Genomic DNA, 22,106 nt, shown 5'->3' on the forward strand with positions numbered 1-22,106 from the left:
CTTCTGTGCCTGCCTCTCCTGACACCATCCGCCAGGTGTGTATCCTCTGGCTCTCAGACGTCAGTCTCATCCTGGCCATAGGCTCTGGAAATGTGCTGTACCTGGTCTGTCTGTCAGGTCTTCACTTGCTGGGGCCTCCCCAAGAGTCCTTGGTGTGGTCCTCTGCCAGGCAAGCCACATTGGAAACCTCTAACACCTCCTGCTGGATGCTCTATCACGTGCTCTAAACTGACCCGCCAACCTGCATCTGCCTCTCTGACATTGCTGGCTGCTTCTTAAGGCCCAGTCTTGTGGTCTCCAGCAGCAGGGGCTAAAGATTTTGTTGATGGTAGTGTATTTGGGTTCTCCAGAAAACCAGAACCAATGGGGGGGTGTGTATACACATGCACACATATGCACGTACACATACACATATACAAGAGGTTTACTTATGGACTTGACTCACGTGCCTCTGGAAGCTAACCCAGGGGGGAAGGGGGGGCGTCAGGCTGGAGACGTAGGGGGATGCTGATGTTGCAGTCAGCTCCGAAGGCCTCGCTGCAGAATTCTCCTTTGCTCCAGGAAAGTTAGTCTCTTGTTCTATCCAGGCCTTCAACTGAGTGCAGGGTGATCTGTTTTACTCACAGTCCATCTATTTAAATGGTATTCTCATCCAGAAACACCTGCACAGAAACATCCAGAATCAATTTTTACCACATTTCTCAGTACCAGGGCCCAGCTGAGTTGACACTTACAATTCACCACTAGAGCAGCCCTCAACTCCAGAGGCCAGTGCTGGTGGTAAGCACGAAACCACAGAGGGCATGACTGGTCATGGTGACTTACAGGAGGGCCTCGCTTGGTGGTCCCCTCTCTTGGTGGTCTGCCGCACTCCTGGGGCCATCCCCTATGACCCAGACTGAAAGGTCTCAGAACATTTTAGCATCCACAAACAGGTCTTTGCCAAATCACTCCACTCTGCTGCTTCTCCACTCTACAATGGGAGCAGGAAATAGCCTGTAGGCTCTGCACGTTATCTGGGTTTGGTCAATTCCAAGGCACGGGACTAAAATTAGCCCTTCCTCCAGAGGCTGCCTGGATGAATTCCTCTGGCTCTGTCCCTGAAGGCACGTCTGTCAGCAGCTTATGAGTTGGTCTAGCCCTGCCTTCCACTTGCTGGCAGGCACGGAGAAGTGAGCCACTGCAGCCCCTCGCCCGTGTCCTTTGGGTATTTTCTGTGACTTCTGAAAGCCACTCGCATTAGTTCCAGCTTCAATCTTCTTCCCAGAGGGATGGGAAGTTGTAGCGCTGCTGTGTCTGAGAAATCCAAAAGTGTGTTCACTGCTCTGGAGATCAGAGTTCATTGAGCAGGGAGGGACAGGAGACTCCACCAGATCCTTGCTAATCACAGGGAGCTTCTGACCTCAGACATGCTGGCCACGACTTGTCAATAACGAAGAGAATGTAAATCCAGATTGGAATGCACTCACCCTTGCCTGCTTTCCCGCTGTTTCGGTCTGTCGTTGTTCCTGTTACTTCATTTTACACCCTGAAAACCACATGCCCTACCTAGACAGCTTTTATTCACTTTTGGGACACTTTCTGGTGGCCTGTTAAGCTCCTGCCCAGTGCCGGGTGCTGGGAACATTCAGCTGAATTAGACACACAGGCTGCGCTGGTGGGGTCTAGTGAGCTCATGGGAGCAGAGAGCCCCATGGCTCTGCCCCATCCACAGGAGCCTGTTTTGCCATCGCTGCTGTTGACATGGCACTTTCAATAACCCACAGTGGCTGCTCCTCCTCAGAGAACTGTTCTAGGGCAACTGGAGTCACTTTGCAAGGAGATGTCTCAGAGTTTACGTTTCTACCCTCCTTCTCCAGGCCTGGCTGCCATGAGGGCAGGCCATTCAGGTATGGGGTCTGGAAGCACAGCCACGTGCTTTGGGTTGGCACAATGCTGAGACGTAGCTTACCCTCTTGAGTTCCCCTAGGGGTCAGCCCGAAGCCACCCTCTGCTTCAGTTTTGCCTGAGATCACTCCCTGGCTTGGCTTTCTCCTCTACTGGTCCTACGCACTTCCCCGCCCCCTGGGTTTCTTACCATCTTCCCTGGGAGAACATCCTTCATAAATCAGATGTGCATAACATGACTCCTCCTCTCAAGGTTGGCTTTGGGGAAGCTTGTCCTGAGACAGTCATAGAAACTTAGAAAAGTACAAAACCATATGACTAAGTTTAAGGGGTTCTGGGAGCACAGTTCAAGGACGTGTGTGTGTGTGTGTGTGACATGCAGAGGAAGGTGTGCCAGGGAAGGTTTGGTTCTACTGTGATGCTCGTGGAGTGTTGCTGATGGTGGCAGTGCAGGGGCAGGCTCAGCCTGCAGAGCCGTGGCATTGTCCGCGCATGCACTGATGGCTTCAGGTGCTTGGAGGTGGTGGCAGAGGGCTCATCCCTGGATAGTTGTGCGCTATAGTCTTGCTTGTGGTTCTGATTGTGTTTTCTTCATCCTGTCCACCTATCTAGCTGCTTTCGGTAGCCTTTCCAGTAATTCTGTGAGCTCTCTGACATCCTCTTTCTGTTGCAACAAAGAGCCCTCCCTAGTCCTTGAGTCACAAGTTTGGGGAGGATGGAGGGAGGGGAAAGTGAGTGGCATGTGAACAGGCACAGGTGTGAAAAGGGCACCCTCCTGGGGAGCTGCAGGAGTTTGGCATTTATGGGGATGGAGTTGGGGTGAGCTGGAGGGTCTGGGTTCATGTACTATTGTCAGTATCCGTGGATACTGGATATGGATACTGATTTACACAGAGGTGTAAATCACAGCATCTGAAACTTACGGATGTCATAGTTTCATTTATTAGTCCCTGGCTGCCAAGGTTAGATCCACTTATATCTGTAAACCCAGAGGCTTATGGTCAGTTTAGAGCTAAATCCTTAGCAGTGGTTTCAGTCAGCCCTGATGAATGCACATCTTCATCAGGGATGGAGAGGGCTGGCAGCCAATGCAGAAGGGTCACGTGCACTCTGCTATGGAGATGGGACCTAGGTTGTTTCAGTCACTCTTTGCTTCAAAATGTCATTCAGATGTGGACATAGGCCTTCAACACTTAGGGACCTAAACTCTTTGACTGTCTAATACATTGCACTCTGCTTTATTTACAAATGGACATTTCTGTAACATCTTCTGCCTCTAACTTCCTGGGTCCATGGATACAGAGCTAATAGTGGAGAAAGGGTCTCCATTTATCTGAAATTCCAAGCTCTCTCACACAAGAGGCGCCAAGGCAAGGGGGATGATCATTTTCAAATCACTTCACATTCTGTGTCTAATCTGGATATATCATCATCATCATCATCATCATCTCGTTTTACAGATGAGAAAACTGAGGCTCAAATAGCTTACTAAGCTTGTTGATATTGCTCAGTTACAGAATATTGATGCTAGTACATGAACCCATGCCCTCCAGCTCCACAGCATAGAGTCTTTCCCTATGTTCTCTTAGACTATTTATCTGCCGGTCACATTTCATTGTCTGCCCAGCACACATGTGAAATACAGCTCACCTCCAGTGTGGTGACAAGACATCAATCTTATTTCTTCTGTGTCTTTCCAGGTTGGATGTGAGAGAAGATGTGCATTCATCAGGGCTGACTGAGACCACTGCTAAGGGTTCAGCTCTAAACTGACCGTAAGCCTCTGGGTTTGCAGATATAGGTGGGTCTAATCTTGGCCGCCAGGGATTAATAAACGAAACTATGACACCCATAAGTTTGAGATGCTGTGATTTACATGCTTGTGTAAATCAGTATCCATATCCGGTATCCACGGGCGGTGAGTTGGTGTAGCTGTGAACCTATTGGGAAAAATCCCCTTGATGGTGACAGTCACCGCTTACTGAATGTCTACTACATCCACACAAGGCAGCTTTATATGCTATCTATACAGTCCACACAAAAGTACAGTGAGGGAGGTGGGTCATGCCCATTTTACATATGTGAAATTCAAGGTTCAGTATATTTAAGTCCCTTGCTTGGGACCACACAGCTTGTAAGTGGAAAAATTGAGGCTCACACAATTTCATCTGACTACAAAGTCCATGCCCTTCCATCTAGAATCTTGCTACTATAAATCTCATGCTTGGACCAGCAGCATCACCTGGGGGCTTATGAGAAATGCAGGATCTTAGGCTTTACCCTAGGCCTAGTTCACCAGAATCTGCGTTTTTATCAGATTCCCAGGTGATGTCTATGCACGTTAAATTTCAAGGCACAGTTCTGGGTTGCACGACCTCAGCTTTGTCCTTTCAGGATCTTGTGGATGGAATTTTGATTGCCATAGTCTCGATTGAGCATGAACACAACGACTGTCATAGAACATTTCCTTTGTCCTCTAATGTGGAGAGTTGTCACTTATTTTGGTCCCTTATCTTACCTGAGAATCCTTCAACCGCTGGGGACTGGCCCAAAATCAATCAATCTATCTATCATCTATTATCTATCAATCAATCAATCAATCATCTATCATCTATCTATATCTATATCTATCTATCATCTATCATCTCATCTATCATCTATCCATATGTTTTTGAAAAAGGAGGAACGGCCAGGTCTGTGATAACGTGATATTCCATTTGGCCAGCAGGGGCACCCGCGGCATGTGCCGCGGCAGCCTTGAAAGCTGGGAAGTTCAGACCCTGCCTGTTAGGAGGGTGCGGTGGACGGATTAAGAACAACGCTGTGAAGGAAAAGCCTGGCTCTCGGTTTGCGGCGTCTGGAGCACCCGGCTTTGCAGAGCTGTGGCGCAGAGGTGGAGAGGAGCTTTTGTCAATGTGTGTGTTTGAGAGTAAGTGATGGATCTAGTGCCTAGGAACAGCCCCCGTTCCTCTCGGCGGGCTGCAAACCAGCCCTGGGAGGCAGGCGCTTGTGGTCGGGAGGCAGGGGCCTGGCTTCTAACTTTAGTTTTGTCACTGACTCACAGCGGGACTTCTGGACTTGCTTCTTTTTCTTGGCCCTGGTTCCCTGGGCTGTCTGAGAAATAAAGTGCATAAGATCACCTCGAAGGTCCTTTTCAAGCAGTGTCTATGAAGTCGTAATTAAAATGCCCTAGGAGAGCACTATCTACTTAAAAGAATTTTTTCTTGTTAAATCAAACTGTGCAAAGCTAATTATCATTCCTTAATTCGTCTATTTTATAACTTCAATTTTTTTCTACTTGTTTTCTTTTTTTTGTGTGTAAAAGTGCATATTTATTTAAAATATGAAGACACAAAACACAAATTGAGCAAGTGCCAAATACCACAAACCTCCCAAACCCTGAACTATGACATACTATTTTTCACGAAATAACTTCCCAACACATCTCTATAAGGATTTACCTCTTCCTACAGGTTTTTTTTTTTTTTTTTTTTTTTTGCTTCATATGCTGTGGTCACCTCTCCAAATAATTGCAATTTTATAATATTTTTCATACAAAAAATTATAAAGATAAGCTAGCCTTTTATTTAAGAGTTGATAAACTTTTGTTTTATTATTGATCGTTGTATGGGATTCTGAAGCCACACAACTTCAGATACTGACTACTCACTGTAGTATTCTACAGGACTGCTTTTCAAATGGGAAATCTGAAAAAGTGTATTCCACCAAATTCCCATCAACACAGAAAAAAATGGTGCATTTACAACTGAATACTCTGTGTTCTTGAGTATATTCTTGAGAGTAGAGAACTTCCATTTTGACTAAATGCCAGTGAGAATGCCAGATTGTGGAATTAATTGTATATATTTGATGACTTGGAGACTTTTTCACAGATTTAACTTCTGGCTCTGCATATTCTAAGCCTTCTTTCCCCTCCATTCCCAATTACTTCTGGTTCCAGGTGCAGTGGGACATGTTCCTAGGGTGACAGTACTGGTGGTCCTGTACCTGCAGGTGAGGGTGTCAGGTGAGTCGCCTGGGGAGGAGTCCTGGAAACCTTTCCCATGACAGGCTTGCTTCCTCCAAAGCCGTGCGGGGAACCAGAGCATCATCCCTGCTGAACGATTTCTGCCTGCAGGGGGCAGTGCAGGCCACTGGCTGCGGCTGTGCCAGGCTTTTCTTTCCCTGGGAAAGGCTGCAGAGGGATGAGTGACTGGAAAATCCTCTTTCACACGTAAGTTTTCTTCACCTCTCCTGAGCTGGTTCAAACCTCAGTGTCATTTTCCTCCTCTCTTTGTTCCCATTCACTACTTTTCCTGTCACAATCTGAAAGTCTGTAATTCCCAGAGTCTGCTTGGAATAGACCTAGCTGCATCCTCTCCCTTCAAACCACAAGTTGAGGATCAGCACAAGAAAACGAAGTTTAATGTTTTGTTTATTCTGTTTCTCTGGAGGATATTTCTCAGGTACGTCTCCAGTGGTTTTTTTTTTGAGACAGGGTCTCACTGTCGTTCAGGCTGGAGTGCATTGGTGTGATCTCGGCTCACTACAGCCTCGACTTACCGAGCTCAGGTGATCCTCCCACCTCAGCCCCACTGAGTAGCTTGGACTACGAGTACGTGCCAGCATGCCCTGCTAATTTTTATATTAATTTTGGTAGAGACGGCCCAGGCTGGTCTCAAACTCTTGGGCTCAAGCAATCTGCCCGCTTTGGCCTCCCTAAATACTGGGATTACAGGCATGAGCCAACATGCCTGGCCAATTATCTCAGTTTTTATTTATTTTTTAAAAATTAAACCTCATAATAGGATGTAGTGAGCCATAATCAGAATGAGGAAAAGTCTGTTAAAAAGATAAACTGAGGCACAATAAAATGTTCAGAGTTTATTTGAACAAACAATGATTCGTGAATTAGGCAGCTTCAAACCAGAAGTGGTTCTGGAGCTCCACAGAGGGAGAGGCTTTCACAGGCACTTGGAGGTAAAGCCAAGAAAATATTTGTCGGGTTAGATAGCTGTCTTATTTTGCCTATCCCGTTGGAAAGCCCCTCATTATACAATTATTAACTTTTTAGGCTGCTTCTGATTCATTGAGCTTCAGTTCTGTTTTTCTTTAATGTAGGCATTTACAAGAAATAGCTCAAGTTAAATTTTGCTTGTATTTGCAAATCACGCCAGGTTAGACTCACTTAGAAGGCCTAACTGGCTTTGTCTGTGCAGGAATTCGTCAGGCCTGGCCCCCATTTTAATTTAATTGAGCAATTTTATAGGACAAGTGACTCCACGTCTTCGTAAAAGAAATGGTGTGGAAAAAAGGAGGTGAGATGGGGAAGTAACTTTTAGATGAAAAGAAACTTAAGAGACAGATCACTGAGTGCAATGTGTGGACAGATCCTGATTTGAACAAACCAACTATAAAAAGACCACCTGTGAACCACGTAGGGAGATGTGTGCATGGTCTAGAAATTACACAATACTGAGGAATTGTTGCATGGTTGAATGTGATCATGTGATAGGTGATAGCTTGGATTATGCTCCAGTGCATGGGTATCACCCTCTACTCCCCCTTTTTAGCTGTAGGGGTTAGAAAAGAAGGAGGCAGCAGATGCAAAACTCCAGGGATTAGGTGACAGGGACCTTAGTCAAGGGGGTGGCAGTAGGGTGGGTGGGAAGGGGACCACCTTTTTCTCTTTCCATCTTTCCCGTCTTCTCTTCCTCATACACTTACACACTTAAACACTTTTTTTTAAGGAAATTTATTTTTTATGATGCATCTTTTTTTATATATATTTTGTTGCGTTTTAGGTTTTGGGGTGCATGTGAAGAACATGCAGGATTGTTGCATAGGTACATACATGGCAATGTGGTTTGCTGTCTTCCTCCCCATCACCTGTATCTGGCATTTCTCCCCATGTTATCCCTCCCCAACACCCCACCCCCTGCTCTCCCTCCCCTGGTTCACCTCCACAGACCTCAGTGTGTGATGCTCCCCTCCCTGTGTCCATGTGCTCTCATTGTTCAACACCCGCAGTTACACACTTTCTTACCCTGGGGCTTTCCATAATCTATTGCCTCTTCTCAGGAAGCCCTCCCTCACTCCTTCCTCTTCCATCTTCCCCAAAGCCAGGCAGGACTTTGATCTTGCCGTCTCCACTGCCAAGTACCCTGTCCATTCCCTTCCCTGAACGCGCACTGTATTCCCAGGCCATTGTGCACAGGTCGGCCCTGGGTCATGTGCTCATCTCTACAGCTGGACAAGGGACTCTTTGAGGCAGGGCCAGAGCTGGGTCTGATGTGTCTGCTTCACCCCTCACAGCCTGTGTGCTCAGAAAAAGTTCCCTGATTGGGAAGTCCACCAAGTTCACCAGGCAAACACAAGTTATCCCAGAATATGTCTTTTCATAGAGAGAGGGTGGCCCCAGAAGTGCCGGTGCCACCTGGAGGGGAATTTGGAGGCAGTGGGAGCACCAGGCAGCAGCCTGCAGACCCCCTGGAGGGTAATGAGTGACAAGGCTTTATTTCATCTTGTCCCATCCCTGACTGTGACTCTTCAGATAAGCTGCCTTGAAGAACGAGGCAGGACTTTTGGCAAATTAGACCCGGTGTGCTCCACTGCAGTGGCTGTTAACCCTAGCCACACGTTAGCATCATTTGGGAGGGCTTAAAACTTAAGCCTGACGGTGAGCTCTCCGCACCTCCTCCAGACTGAAGGCTAATTAAAACAATCTCCGGGAAGTGGGGTTCCAGGCATCTCATATTTTCAAACCTGTTGAGGTGATAATCATTGTAGCTGAGGCTGAGAAGCTCTGGGCTGTGGGAGTCTTTGCCCCACTACAGAGCTGGGATTTAAGGGAGCCATTTACAAAGCTGCTGGCTGGTCCTTGTTGGCTGTGCCAACAGGGAGAACAACCTCACAGTATTTTATTTCTGCATAATACAGTCCATAGTCCCAACAGAAAGCAAGGGAAGGTTCTTAAAGCCATATGCTTCAGGAGAAAACTGGGGTGTAGAGTTGCTGTGAGGTGAAGTTAGAGGGATGGGAGAGAGGCCTGTCTGCAGAAGAAAGAGGGGCTGGACAGGTACTTCAGAAGCATTCACATTCCTTGGTCTGGGATGGATGGGTAGGGAGCAAGAAGGTCGGAGGGATTGAGGAAGCAGCACTACCCCTGGGAGTCGTAGTGCAAGGAAGAGCTCTTATGGCCCTGAGAGGACTGGGCTGCCTGGAGCCCAAGGTCCCAACCTATCACTTCCCATGGAGGGTGAGAGTGTCCCTGCCCCTGGGGGTCCTGATGGAGGTCTCTGTATCATTGCCAGCCCTTGCCCAGAGGCTGTGTCCTGTGGGGTGGGGTGGGGTGGGGTGGGTAGGGGTGTGGCTGGGAGCTGAGCAGGGCAGGTATAGGTGGCAGAGGGGCAGTGGTCGGTACAGAGAAGTACTAGCCAGCTTGGCGTCTCCTCCTCACAGCACCGCCCCTGTGTGACCACTGAGTGGGGAAAATGTATGAAGTACTTCCATGATGCTTAAGGCAAGAAAAGTAACACATTTTTTATTCTTTCTAAATGATACACAATCCAGCCCTGAGATTCAGCTTATGAGGAAGCCAGGTCTGGTTGCTTCTGGGATCTCCCTAAACAAGAGCCGTGAGGCTCCCAGGACCCACGTTGGCTGCCTGTTTCCTTTCCTTGCTCTGCCTGTTAACGGCATGGCCTCCTCGAGAAGGCTGCCCTCATGCCTCCGGCAGTAGCCCTTTCCCCTGCCTGCAGCTCGGGCTAAAAAAGTTTGGTTCTTCTGTGTGCCAGACTGCCATTCCCATCTGAGACCTAGCTATCCTTGGAGTGTTGGGCCTGAGAGGGTTTCTGGTTACAACTAGAAGCAGAAACCCAAACACTTCCCCTCCTGCAGCTGATTTGAAGGGACTGACACAACACTTTCTTCAATCTCCAGCATTCAAAGCTGCAAACTCCTCATCTCTGACCAGCTGTTCCCATTGGATTCACCTGGGTACTTTAAGAACTGCTGACTGGCTCTTACTTCCAGGTTACCTGATTTAATTGGTCTGGGTGCAGGCTGGGGATAGAGACTTGAAGTTCCAGGTGATTCTAATCTGCAGCCAAGGTTGTGAGCTGCTGCCAGCCCAATTCCTCGTCATTAGGCATAGAGAAGTTTCCTGAACCCAGCTGTCTGCAGAAAGCGAGTGGTTAACATCAGCACAAGATGCCAGGTCTTCCACCTGCTGAGATCCAGTGTCTTTAAAACCCTGCGCAGGCTGAAAACTGTGTCTAAAGAGTGGCTCTTAGTGACCAGCATGGTCACTCACCTGGGTTTTTGAAAACAAGAGCTTACTCACAAACTCACCTAGCAGGTAAGGGAAGTCCATGCCTTTGGGACCAAAAGTCCTGGCTGTATTTGAGGAGGAATAAAACACAGCTGTTTTACACCCAGGTTATAGTACATTTCTAACAAATCATTCTGCTACACTAGCTTACTTCTCTGTGCCCACTTTGAGTGCCAGTTCCGTAATGCTAGGGATTATGTCTGTGAGTTTTCTGCTATATTCCTACTTTACAGGACAGAGCCTGGCACCAAGCCAATCTTTGTCATAAGAACAGATGAATACTTGGGTGGGTGGAAGGGTAGATAGATGAATGAATGGGAGGTGGGGTGGGTAAGTGGATGGAAGAATGAATGGATAGATGGTTGGGTAGATACAGGATGGCATACAGATTAGATGAACCAGAATCACCGCCTCCTGAGATGCTCTGGAAAACCAGCCTCTCACTCAGGATTTGTATTAGTCCGTTCTCACACTGCTGTAAAGAACCACCTGAGACTGAGTAATTTATAAAGAAAAGAGATTTAATTGACTCACAGTTCTGCACAGCTGAGAGGCCTCAGGAAACTTATAATCATGGCAGAAGGCAAAGGGGAAGAAGCCTGTCTTACCATGGTGGAGCAGGAGAGAGAGAGACAGAAGAAACAGGGAGAGAGAAGGTGCTAAACACCTTTAAAAAGCCAGATCTTGTGAGAACTCTGTCATGAGACAGCACTAGGGGGACGACGCTAAACCCTGAGAAAGCACCCCCACCCTCCAATCACCTCCTACCGGCTCCGTCCCGCAGCACTGGAGATTACAACTGAGCGTGAGATTGGGGTGGGGACACAGAGCCAAACCATATGGGAGTTCTTTTCAGGCAGAATTGGCGAGGGACTCCTGAAAGCAGAGCAACACATCAATTCAATGTTTAAATAGAGCCTAGGAAAGTTTCCTTTTAGCTAGTCACGTGGTCACCATTTAAGATTTTGTAAGAAGCCACCACATTGGCCTTTCTGTCTTGTGACACACAGACCCCATGATTGGGAATAGAAAGAAGGCACATTCTTAGGAAAGGCGTCAACCTCACAGGGTGACCTTTCAGATACAATGATTTGTAAGAGAAGAAAAAAACGCTGCAATAAAAAGATCGCTTTCTTTCATTCTTTTCCAGCTCCCTTTATTCCTAAAGGGAATGTCTTTTGAGTCACCTTTTATTCCATCATTGTATAGGCCTTCTCTCTGCTACCTGTATGGAAGGGAATCCCTCAGGGCTGAGATATTTCTGAGCAGGTGGAGGGGGGGTGATGGGAGGATTCGAGGTGGCTCTTGTCAATTCCTGTCCTGACCTGGTTTCATTCCAGCTGCTCTTAATTGGCAGGCAGAGCCTGCTGGCTTCCCTCATCTGTCTCTTCCTAGTGAGTGAGTGGAAAGCAGGCCATGGCCCTGAAGTATGCGGTGTCCCATCTTCCGGGGACATTGGATCCAGGCCTGTCTGCAGGACCCTGTCTTGAGTGGCTGCAGGCTCTTGGCTCACCTTATGGAAGCTTTCGGATCTTGATGTGGGTCAGGCCTTGAGGACAGAGAAGTGAAGAGGAAGGCAGGCCCTGGCCTTAATTTTGCTCTCTATTTGTTTAGTAAGAGCTCCTGAGTCAGCAGTCTGTTCCACTACCCCGATCAGCTCTCACCTCTGACCTTTGCCTGGGCAGGAACTGAACCCACCCAATCCTGTTTTTAGACTTTGCCATGAATGGTAAACCCATCTCCTGGAGGGGAGTCAGTGCTCTGCCCCCGCTCCATTGCAGTAAGTGCACGAGATGAAGGCTGAAGTGTGTTCAGTAACCAGCCTGCCTACGAGTTGCTGTTCAGCTGACGTAGCTCTTTCCTCAACACAGACACTGTTGCAGCTAGAACCAGAAAGGACCTGGTGAACCAGCAAGGGGCATCTTATTCTGAGGATGTGAACCTTCCTGGGGGAGTCCTGCTTCTGTCAGGCATGACATTCCAAATACTTATAGATGACCTCCCAGAAACCAACAGCAAAGACCAGACCTCTGGTAGGGTAAGGTTAAATTATTTACTACACAACATCCACATTGAGATGTCAAGTAGACTGTTGGGTGTATGAGTCTGGAGTTTTATGGAAATGTCTGAGCTAGAACTAAAATGGTTGGGAGTCTTAGACATGAGGGTATTATTGAAATCCAGGGGTGGGTAGAGGAGGCTTGAAGACAAAGCCTGGACATTGTACCATTTAGAGGAAGCACAGACAGCCTGAGTCAGCAAAGCACACTGAGTGGTAGCAGCCAGCGAGTTAGGAGGAAACTAGCCCCCTTCATGTCTTTGATATATATAGAGGTAAATCATTAAGGTACAATACGAGAATGGTTAAAGGTGTCAGAATCATAAGTACCAGAGAGTTTGAAAGGAAGAAATATTACTAGTGTTTAATGGAGCACTTAATATGCATTAAGACCCATGCTCGCATTGTGCACAAAACTTCAACAGCTATCTACTTTAAATTCTGCATCTTATAAAAATTACTAGCATTTAGTGAGTGCTTGATGTGAGTTAGGACTGGCGTTCACATTATGCACAAGACTTTATGAGGTAACTTTTCTACTAAATTCTCCATATTACAGAAGAGGCATTAAGTCTTAAGAGGGTAAAGTAACTGGACCGAGGCCAGATGAGATTTACTGCATGTCCATCTGACTCCAAATCCCTTTGGGTAAGGACTAGGCAACACTGCCTCTCTGGGGCACTGGGGACTGAGGAGGAAATGAGAGGCCCTCAGAGGAGACAAAAGGTGCTTTCTGTAGGGCTACCTTTTGGAAGCAGAGGTAGAATTGCCCTCTGCGGCAGCAGAAGGCAGCCCCAGGGCCATGCTGGAGCTACTGAGATGATTTCATTTGGCACATGGAAGGCTTTCTGATGCCTATGGCTCTCTGAGCCACACGAAGGTAGTAGGATTCCTCATCAGCAGAAGTGTTCAGGGAGGCGTAGATGGTATCTTCTTTCCAGTTCACCCTGCTGCTCCTTGTGTGTGACAGGCTGCTGCTGGGAGCCAAGCTCTTTTTCTGAGCTTTCTCTTTTTTTCTGCTTTCTGGGCCATTAAGTGTAATTCAAATACCACAATCCACTGAATTTTTTCACACCTTTTCCCCAAGGTTTATTTCCCATACCTTCAGTTTTCTTAGATGAAAATCAGCCAATCAATAAGCTGCAATTCAGTGCACGTCATGTGGCTGGTGCTATATAGGACTGTACTGGGCACTAAATGTGTGCCAGGTACTGTGTTATACACGTTCCAACAACCCAATGAGGCAAGGATTACGACTCCCATTTAGCTGGGGAAACTTCAGAAAGGCAAAGTTGCAGAGTCAGGATTCAAACTTCAGTCAGCCTGGCTCCAAAGCTTGGCTACTCAACCCCTGTATATCATAACCCTGACTTGACCATGGCGTTACACTTCTCAAAGTTGTCCAGGCGAATGTGCAAGCTGCCTTGTGAACCTTACGGGTTAGAGGATTGCTGTGTTTCTCACCATAAGCTGTTAGCAGTAAATGAGTAAGTATTGAAGCTTTGGTGAAGACTCAACCTCAGAAAGCTTAGCTGAGGAATAATGTGGTTCTTCCTTGAATATCAGCCGTGGGCAATAGGGGCTGGATACCCAACCACGTCCATAGCTGCCGGTATTGATACCGACCCAACACTCAGGCAGGGCTCACCCTGGGATGTGGGTGCATGTGGTGGTGGGAGCAGGCACTAATTTCTGCATGCTGGGTTTTTTTTTTTTCCTGCTAATGACACTTTGTCACTAAATCACTGCAGAGTTTGCAAAGTGCATCCTCCATAATCTTATATGATCTTATACCTGGATACCTGGAAACAGACAAGGTGGGTGCTGTTGTTACTGTTTTATAGGTGAGGAGACTAAGATCCAGGGAGGCTAAGCAAAATGCCCAAAATTGCAGTCAATTAAGGCAGAACAGGGACTCCCATTTGCTTTCTGCTGCCTTTCCAATGACCTACATCTGCCTACAGCACCTTGACTGTGGGCCCGGGGAGAGGAGTCCAACCTCTTTCCAGTGTTGAAGAGCTAAGTATTGGAGGAGAAAAAAATGTAGAGACAACAACTATTGTGTTTTTCTATAGGAAGTGCTGTACAAAATTTGATTATCTCTAGATTTGAAGCCAAGCATGGCAGCTGGGCTAGTACCTAATTCTTAAGCTTGCCCATGCATGGAGGAAAATGGGATATTGAAGACATTTAAGGCCTTATTGCTGCATTAATGCAGGAGCTCACAGTGATTGCACTATGAAATTTACCTGGCAGCCCAGCAGGGATATTGCAGCTAATTAATTTTGCCTGACTTTATGGAAGCCTCCTCATTTTTAATCCCCTCTCTGCTTTATGCCAGAACGTGAGTGAGGGGGATGTGGATGGAAATGTAATCTGTTACTTGCAAAGTAGCTTCTATGTGTGGCTGCCTGGCATTTACTCCATGGCCCACCCTGCACTTTCCAGCATAGATATTTTCTTCTCATGGGGCCTGGGCACAAAGAAAGAGGGTTTCATTCGATTCCAGCAGAACTGCAGAGGAATTGAAAATAAGGAATTCAGAGAAGGAAGGATAACAGGATTTAAGAGGCTGACTGTGCAGATTTGGTGGAGAAATTCAGAGCATTTTTTGGAGCTGGAAATGTTCTCAGAAGTCATCTATCCTGTGGATTCTAGCCCTCCCTTGTAAGGTGTGGCAATCTCTGAGTCAGTTTGGACTGTGACCCAGGAAATTGACCCGTAAGAGGTGAGCTTAGATAAGGACCCATGGAGCGATTATTGTCCAGTGCTTGATAAGGTCTAAGGATTGGGGGCGACATCTGAAAATGATCTGTGGTTATAAGGACGGAGAACAGCCTCCAATCCAGGAAGGTCATTTAGATCTGAAGTAAACCATGACTAACTGTATCTAGATACTTTGGCTGGTAGAGGGACCCGTACTGGGTCAACGTTGGGGTCCACCCTGGGCTGCTGTACCTTCTTAGTCTTCAGGCTTAGGGAGTGGAGCAGCAAGGGTTCCTCCAGCTGTGACTACATGTCCCCAAGGCATGCCAAAGTCCCTTTCGGGGCACCACAGAGAATGCATTGCAGATCAAAACCAGGGGCCATCCCCAGGCCCAAGCCATTTTGCAGAATTCTCATTTCTTCTTTTGCTGAGCCCTTTTCAGTGTTCCCACCAGCCATTCTGTTCTATAGCCTGGGTGAGCGGTACTGATATAGTTTGGATATTTGTCATCTCCAAATCTCATATTGAGATTTGATCCACAGTGTTGGGGTGGACCTGGCAAGAGGTGTTTGGATCATGGGAGTGGATCCCCCATAAATGGCTTGATGCCATCCTAGGGATAATGAATGAGTTCTCTGTTAGTTCTCATGAGATCTGATTAAAAAGAGTGTGGCACTTCTTTCTCTCTTTTTCCGCCTCTCTCCAAGTGGTTCTCACCCTTTCCCTTCCACCATGTAGAAGTTTCCTGAAGCAGGTGCCAGCACCATGCTTCTTATACAGCTTGCAGAACCATGAACCAAATAAATCTCTTTTCTTTATAAATTACCCAGCCTCAAGTATGCCTTTATAGTAGTGCAAATGGACCAAGACAGATATGAAGCAGGCTTCCCACGTCTCTCCATTCTTGCTGCCCTCGTCCCTGGTCTTGTCCCCCCTTAGGAATGATCTTCTCTAAACATTTCTTCTAATCCTTCGCTGCCATCTCCCCATTTCATGATTGCCAGAGCCACAGGTCCCTGGAGCACTTGAGTGTCCCTGTGTGAGCAGCTAGTACTGTGCAGGAGAGGAGAACTCTGGTGGGAACACAGTGCATATCTGCAGCACAGCAGAAAGGTTACCAACTTGGTGAGGCTGGGCTTCAGCCATCTAGAGAAATGTGAAGGGGCATTAGCCTTGCCTTTTCCATTCCAGGGCCTCAGAAGTTAGGAGAAAGAATATCAACTCAAGGAGAACATTCTGAACTACAGGGCTCTCTGGGCATGAAGCTTCTGGCTACCCCAAGACAACCCTGAGGGAGGCCAAAGGTTTTTACCCATTGGTGTGAATCCATGGGTGCAGGTACTGGGTGGAGAGAAGGGGCATTCCAGGCACAGAGAATGGCAGAAGCAGGGAAGAGCAGGATGTATTTGGAGAAGTGGCTGGTGTGTAGAACACGAAGGGTGCTGTCAAGTAGATGAGTCTACAGTGGTTGGTAGGACCAGCTCACAAAGACTGCGCTTCTTGACAAAGGACTTGGATTTAAAAGTACAGGAACCACTGAAGACGTTCTTTTTCCTTACTAGATTTAAAAAATGTAATAACTTTATTTTTTATTATATATATGTTTTAGGTGTACAACATATTGTTTCCACACAGTAAAATGGTTGCTATAGTCAAACAAATCATTGTATTCATCATCTCACGTAATTACCCCACCTTTTGTTTGGTGTATGGCAACAGCACCTAAAATCTATTCTTTAAGTCAAAATCCTGAACACATTATTAACTCTAGTTGTCACGTTGCATGTTAGATCTCTACCCTTGTTCATTCTACATGCCAATACCTTTTTATTAAGGAGTGGTTTTTAGATTTACAGAAAAATTGCCAAGATAGAACAGAAAATCTCCATTTCCACTGTGGTACTGTGATCTGGTTGGAAATATGTATAGGCATACCTTGGTTTGTTGCATTTCACTTTATTGTGCTCTGCAAATATTGGGTTTTTTACAAATCGAAGGTTTGCGGCAACCCTGTGCCAAACAAGTGTCTTGGTGCCATTTGTCAGCAGCACGTGCTCACTTTGTGTCTCTGTGTCACCTTTGGTAATTCTCGCAATATTTCAGACCTTTTCATTATTATTATACCTGTTATGGTGACCTGTGCCTGGTGATCTTTAATGTCATGATTGTAATTGTTTTGGGATGCCATAAGCCATGCCCATGTAAGATGGTGAACTTACTCCATAAATGTTATGTGTTCTGACTTTCACTCATCAGCCATTCCCCCATCTCTCTCCCTCTCTTTAGACCTCCCATTTCTCTGAGAGGCCAATTAATAATCCCACAATGGCCTTTAAGTGTTCAAGTGAAATGAGGAGTTGGACATCTCTCACTTTAAATCAAAGCTAAAATTGATTAAGCTTAGTAAGGAGGGCATGTCGAAAGCCAAGACAGGATGAAAGCCAGGCCTCTTGCTCCAAACAGCCAAGTTGTGAATGCAAAGGAAAAGTTCTTGACGGGAATTAGAAGTGCTACTCCTGTAAACACACAAATAATAAGAAAGTGGAATAGGCTGATTGGTGATACGGAGAAAGTTTTATGATCTGAATAGAAGATCATACCAGCCACAACATTCTCTTAAGGCAAAGCCTAATCCAGAACAAGGCTCCGACCCTCTTCAATTCTATAAAGGCTGAGAGAGGTGAAGAAGCTGCAGAAAAAAGATTCAAAGTGAGCAGAAGTTGATTCATGAGGTTTAAGGAAAGAAGCCATCTCCATAACATAAAACACAAGGTGAAGCAAGTGCTGATGTAGAAACTGCCTCAAGTTATCCAGAAGGTCTAGCTGAGATCGTTGATGAAAGCAGCTACCCTAAACAGATTCCAATGTCCATGAAACAGCCTTCTGTTGGAAGAAGATGCCATAGAGGACTTTTATAACTAGAAACAAGTAAATGCCTGGCTTCAGAGCTTCAAAGGACAGGCTGGTTCTTGTTAGGGCCCAGTGCAGCTGTGACCTTAAGTTGAAGCCCATGCTCATTTATCATTCTGAAAATCCTAGGGGCCTTAAGAATTATGCTAGATCTACTCTGTGTGTGCTGTATTGATGGTGCAACAAAGCCTGGATGACGGCACATCCGTTTATATAGTGTGGTTTACCAAGTACTTCAAGCCCACTATGGAGACCTGCTGCTCAAAAAGAAAAGATTCATTTCAAAATATGACAGCTTACTGACAATGCAAGTAGTCACCCAGGAGCTCTGATGGGGATATACAAGGAGGTGAATGTTGGTGTTGATGCCTGCTAGCATAACACGCATTCTGCAGCCCATGGGTCAAGTTGAAATTTTGACTTTCAAGTCTTATTATTTAAGAAATGCATTTCATAAGGCTATCATCATTGCCACAGATGGGGATTCTTCTGATGGATTTGGGCAAAGTACACTGAAAAACATCTAGAAAGAATTCACCACTCTAGAATATTTGTGATTTGTGGGAGGAGGTTAAAATATCGTTTGGAAGAAATTACTTCCAGCTGTCACAGGTGACTTGGAGGGGTTCAAGCCTTCAGTGGAGGAAGTCACTGCAGTTGTGGTGGAAACAGCATGAGAACTAGAATTAAAGTGGAGTCTGGAGATGTGACTGAACTGTTGCAAAACTTGAACAGTTGAGGAGCTGCTTGTTTTGGATGGGCAAAGAAAGTGGTTTCCTGAGACGGAATCTCCTCCTGTTGAAGGTGCTGTGAATATTGTTGAAATGATAACAAAAGATTTAGAATATAACATAACGTGGTTGATAAAGCGGCAGCAGGGTTTGAGAGAACTCACTCCAATTTTGAAAGCAGTTCTACTCTGGGTAAAATGCTGTTAAACACATTGGCACGTAGAGGGGAACAACATACACTGGGGCTTCTCAAAGGGTGGAGAGTGGGGGGATGGAGAGGATCAGGAAAACGAACTAATAGGTACTAGTCTTAATACCTGTGTGACAAAGCCAGGCACAGTGGCTCATGCCTGTAATCCCAGCACTTTGGGAGACCAAGGTGGGCAGATCACCTGAAGTTGGGAGTTCAAGACCAACCTGACCCACATGGAGAAACCCCATCTCTACTAAAAATACAAAATTAGCCAGATGTGGTGGTGCATGCCTGTAATCTCAGCTACTTGGGAGGCTGAGGCAGGAGAATCACTTGAACCTGGGAGGTGGAGGTTGCAGTGGGCCGAGATCGCTCCTTTGCACTCCAGCCCGGGCAACAAAAGCGAAACTCCATCTGACAAAAACAAAACAAAACAAAACAAAAACAAACCTGTGTGGCAAAATAATTTGTACAACAAACCACCATGACGCAAGTTTACTTATCTAACAAACCTGCACATGTACCTCTTAAAATAAAAGTTAAAAAAATTGCAGCTAGACAGCATCACATGCTGTAGAGAAACTTTTAATGAAGGGAAGAATCACTTGATGTTGCAAACTTTGCTGTTTTATTTTAAAAAATTGCTCTTTTATTTTAAGAAATTGCCGCAGTAACCCCAGCTCTCTGCGGCCACCTCACTAACGAGTCAGCAGCCGTCAGCATGGAGTTAAGACCCTCTACCAACCAAAAGATTATGACTTGCTGAAGGCTCATTAGCATTTTTTATCAATAAAGTATTTTTAAATTAAGGTATTATAAACCAAAAAGGTGTCGGAGACAGATATCACTCAAATTAGAGGTTTATTTAGTGAAGTTTGAAGGCGTGCCTGGGAAAAAGAGACACAAGTGACGATAGGATCTGTGGCCTGTGCTTTTCCTTAAGAAGGTGTTGAGGACTTCAATATCTAAAGGGGAAAGAGTGGCAGGAAGGAAAGGGGGGAAGAAAAAACCGGAGAGGTTAGGTAGTGAGATAAGTGGCCACGTTTTTGTGCGGCTTTGATTAGCGCTCACTGAATCCACGTTACATGTGAAAGGAGGGGTGGAGGACCAGTCAATTTTACATTTGTCTCAAACTCAGTATATCTACTGAGTTTTTATATACGATAAAGTAAATGTAGAGTAGAGGGAGAAGTCAGATAGGCATTTGTCTCAGGATGGGGGGAGGGATGATTTCTAGTCTGTCTTTTTCTATATTTGTGAAGATAAGCTGTTAATTTACATTGTCAGGGCTCAAGATTTGACAGAATTCTGTTTTAGGGTCCAGATTTTGGGGTCCACAAAAGAATCTCCTTGTGAGCAGTTTGTGAGGGAGGCCACTTGCGGAGATAGATGGGCTTTTTTTTTAATGCAACAAAAGGAAGGTGGTTTTTGCATGACTCGGCTCCCAAGCTGAACTTTGCCCTTTGGCATGGTGAGTTTGGGATCCGAAGATTTTGTTTTTCCTTCACAGTATGCACATTGATTGACTTTTTTAGATATAATGCTATTGAATACTTTATAGACTACAGTATGGTATAAAAATAGGCTGGGTGTGGAGGCTCATGCCTATAATCCCAGCACTTTGGGAGGCCAAGGCAGGCAGATGACCTAAGGTTGGGAGTTCAAGAATACCATGGCTAATATGGTGAAACCCCATCTCTACTAAAAATACAAAAAAATTTGCTGGGCCTACTGGTGGGTGCCTGTAATCCCAGCTACTTAGGAGACAGAGGTGGTAGAATTGCTTGAACCTGGGAAGCAGAGGTTGTAGTGAGCTGAGATCACATTACTGCACTTTAGCCTGGGTGCAACAGAGTGAGACTCTGTCTCAAAAAAATAAAAATAGTAAGGGACTGAAACCACCTTTGTAAAACTAACAAATTGGCCACAAGTTTAGAATTATGGTTCAGGATTTGTAACCTCCTCAATTGCTCCTATAGGTAACTTCAGTATTATAAAACCTAAAACTGGTATTTGAGGTATCTTTCAGACCTTGCATTTTGATGGATCAGCTGGTGCTACTTGGACTAGTAACCCCCTAAGGGGTCTTGTGACTCCCATCCAGGAACTGATTCAGTGCAAGAAGACAGCTTCAATTCTCAAGAAGATAGCTTTGACAACTTCAGAATTCTTAGGGAGGTAGATTTGAGATTTGTCTCTCATCCTTCCACTTGGCTAGTCCTGTGATAAGCATACTCTATCTTTGCTGCAAAACCTGCTGTTCTTAGTGCATTGGATTTCCTGGACAGCAGGCAGAAGGACCTGTTGGGCTGTAACATATGTAGCTGTTTTATTTGTGGTCATTTAATCCATTTTGTGTCTGTAGATATTTCCTATTTTACTCTTTATTTTAATCTTCTCTTTTTTTCTTGATTAGTCTTGTCAGAGTTCTATGTTGTTAATGTCCTCAAAAAATTAGCTTTTGGTTTTATGAAATGTCTATTTTTTTTAGTTATTGGTTTCATTTGTTTTTGCCTGTATGTATATCATTTCTTCTTTACTCTTTTATTTTTTTCTGTTATGCCTTTTGCAACTTCTTACATGAAATGTTTTCAGTGTCTTTTTTTTTTTTGCTTGATAAATTTCTGAATACCTGAAAAGTTCTGCTTTAACTGTTCTCATGGATTTAGAAATGGAGTGTTTGTTACTGCATTTTAAGTACTTGTTAATTTCATTTTTGGTTTTCTTAGCCCAAAAGTTATTTGTAATATGTAATCCTGTTTCCTGGTCATAGGATTTTTACATCTAACATTTTGTTGGTTATTTCTTTTCTTTTCTTTTTTTTTTAAAAATTGAGATGGAATCTCACTCTGTCACTCAGGCTGGAGTGCAATGGCATAATCCTGGCTCACAGCAACCTCTGCCACTGAGGTTCAAGTGATTTTTGTGCCTCAGGCTCCCATGTAGCTGGGACTACAAGGACGCACCACCACGCCTGGCTAATTTTTTTGTATTTTTAGTAGAGATGGAGTTTCACCATGTTGGCCTTGCTGGTCTCGAACTCCTGACCTCAAGTGATCTGCCTGCCTTGGCCTCCCAAAGTGCTGGGATTACAGGCATGAGCCACTGCATCTGACCCATTGTTGGTAATTTCTAATGTCGTATTATGAACAGAGAACATACTCTCTGTGATAATAAGTCCTTATAATTATTGACAATTCCTTTGTGGGCAAATATATGGTCATTTTTGGTGTATCTATAACATTTAATTAAAAATGCATATTCTAAATTTACTGGGTATAGAATTC

The 22,106-nt window shown here is 45.4% G+C and overlaps 2 long non-coding RNA genes across 2 annotated transcripts; both read left to right on the forward strand.

The window, feature by feature from the left end:
- Positions 1-1,299: 1,299 nt before the first annotated feature.
- LOC116537199 lies at positions 1,300-18,744 on the forward strand. The gene is made up of 3 exons (XR_004263017.1): positions 1,300-1,311; positions 18,291-18,297; positions 18,508-18,744. It is a non-coding gene; the product is annotated as an uncharacterized LOC116537199 (long non-coding RNA).
- Positions 10,898-14,867, forward strand: LOC116537198. Its single transcript, XR_004263016.1, has 2 exons — positions 10,898-12,926; positions 14,123-14,867. It is a non-coding gene; the product is annotated as an uncharacterized LOC116537198 (long non-coding RNA).
- Positions 18,745-22,106: the final 3,362 nt, after the last annotated feature.

This window comes from Sapajus apella, unplaced genomic scaffold (assembly GCF_009761245.1).
Source record: "Sapajus apella isolate SASKATOON/1434 unplaced genomic scaffold, GSC_monkey_1.0 scaffold107, whole genome shotgun sequence".
Lineage (NCBI taxonomy): Eukaryota > Metazoa > Chordata > Mammalia > Primates > Cebidae > Sapajus > Sapajus apella.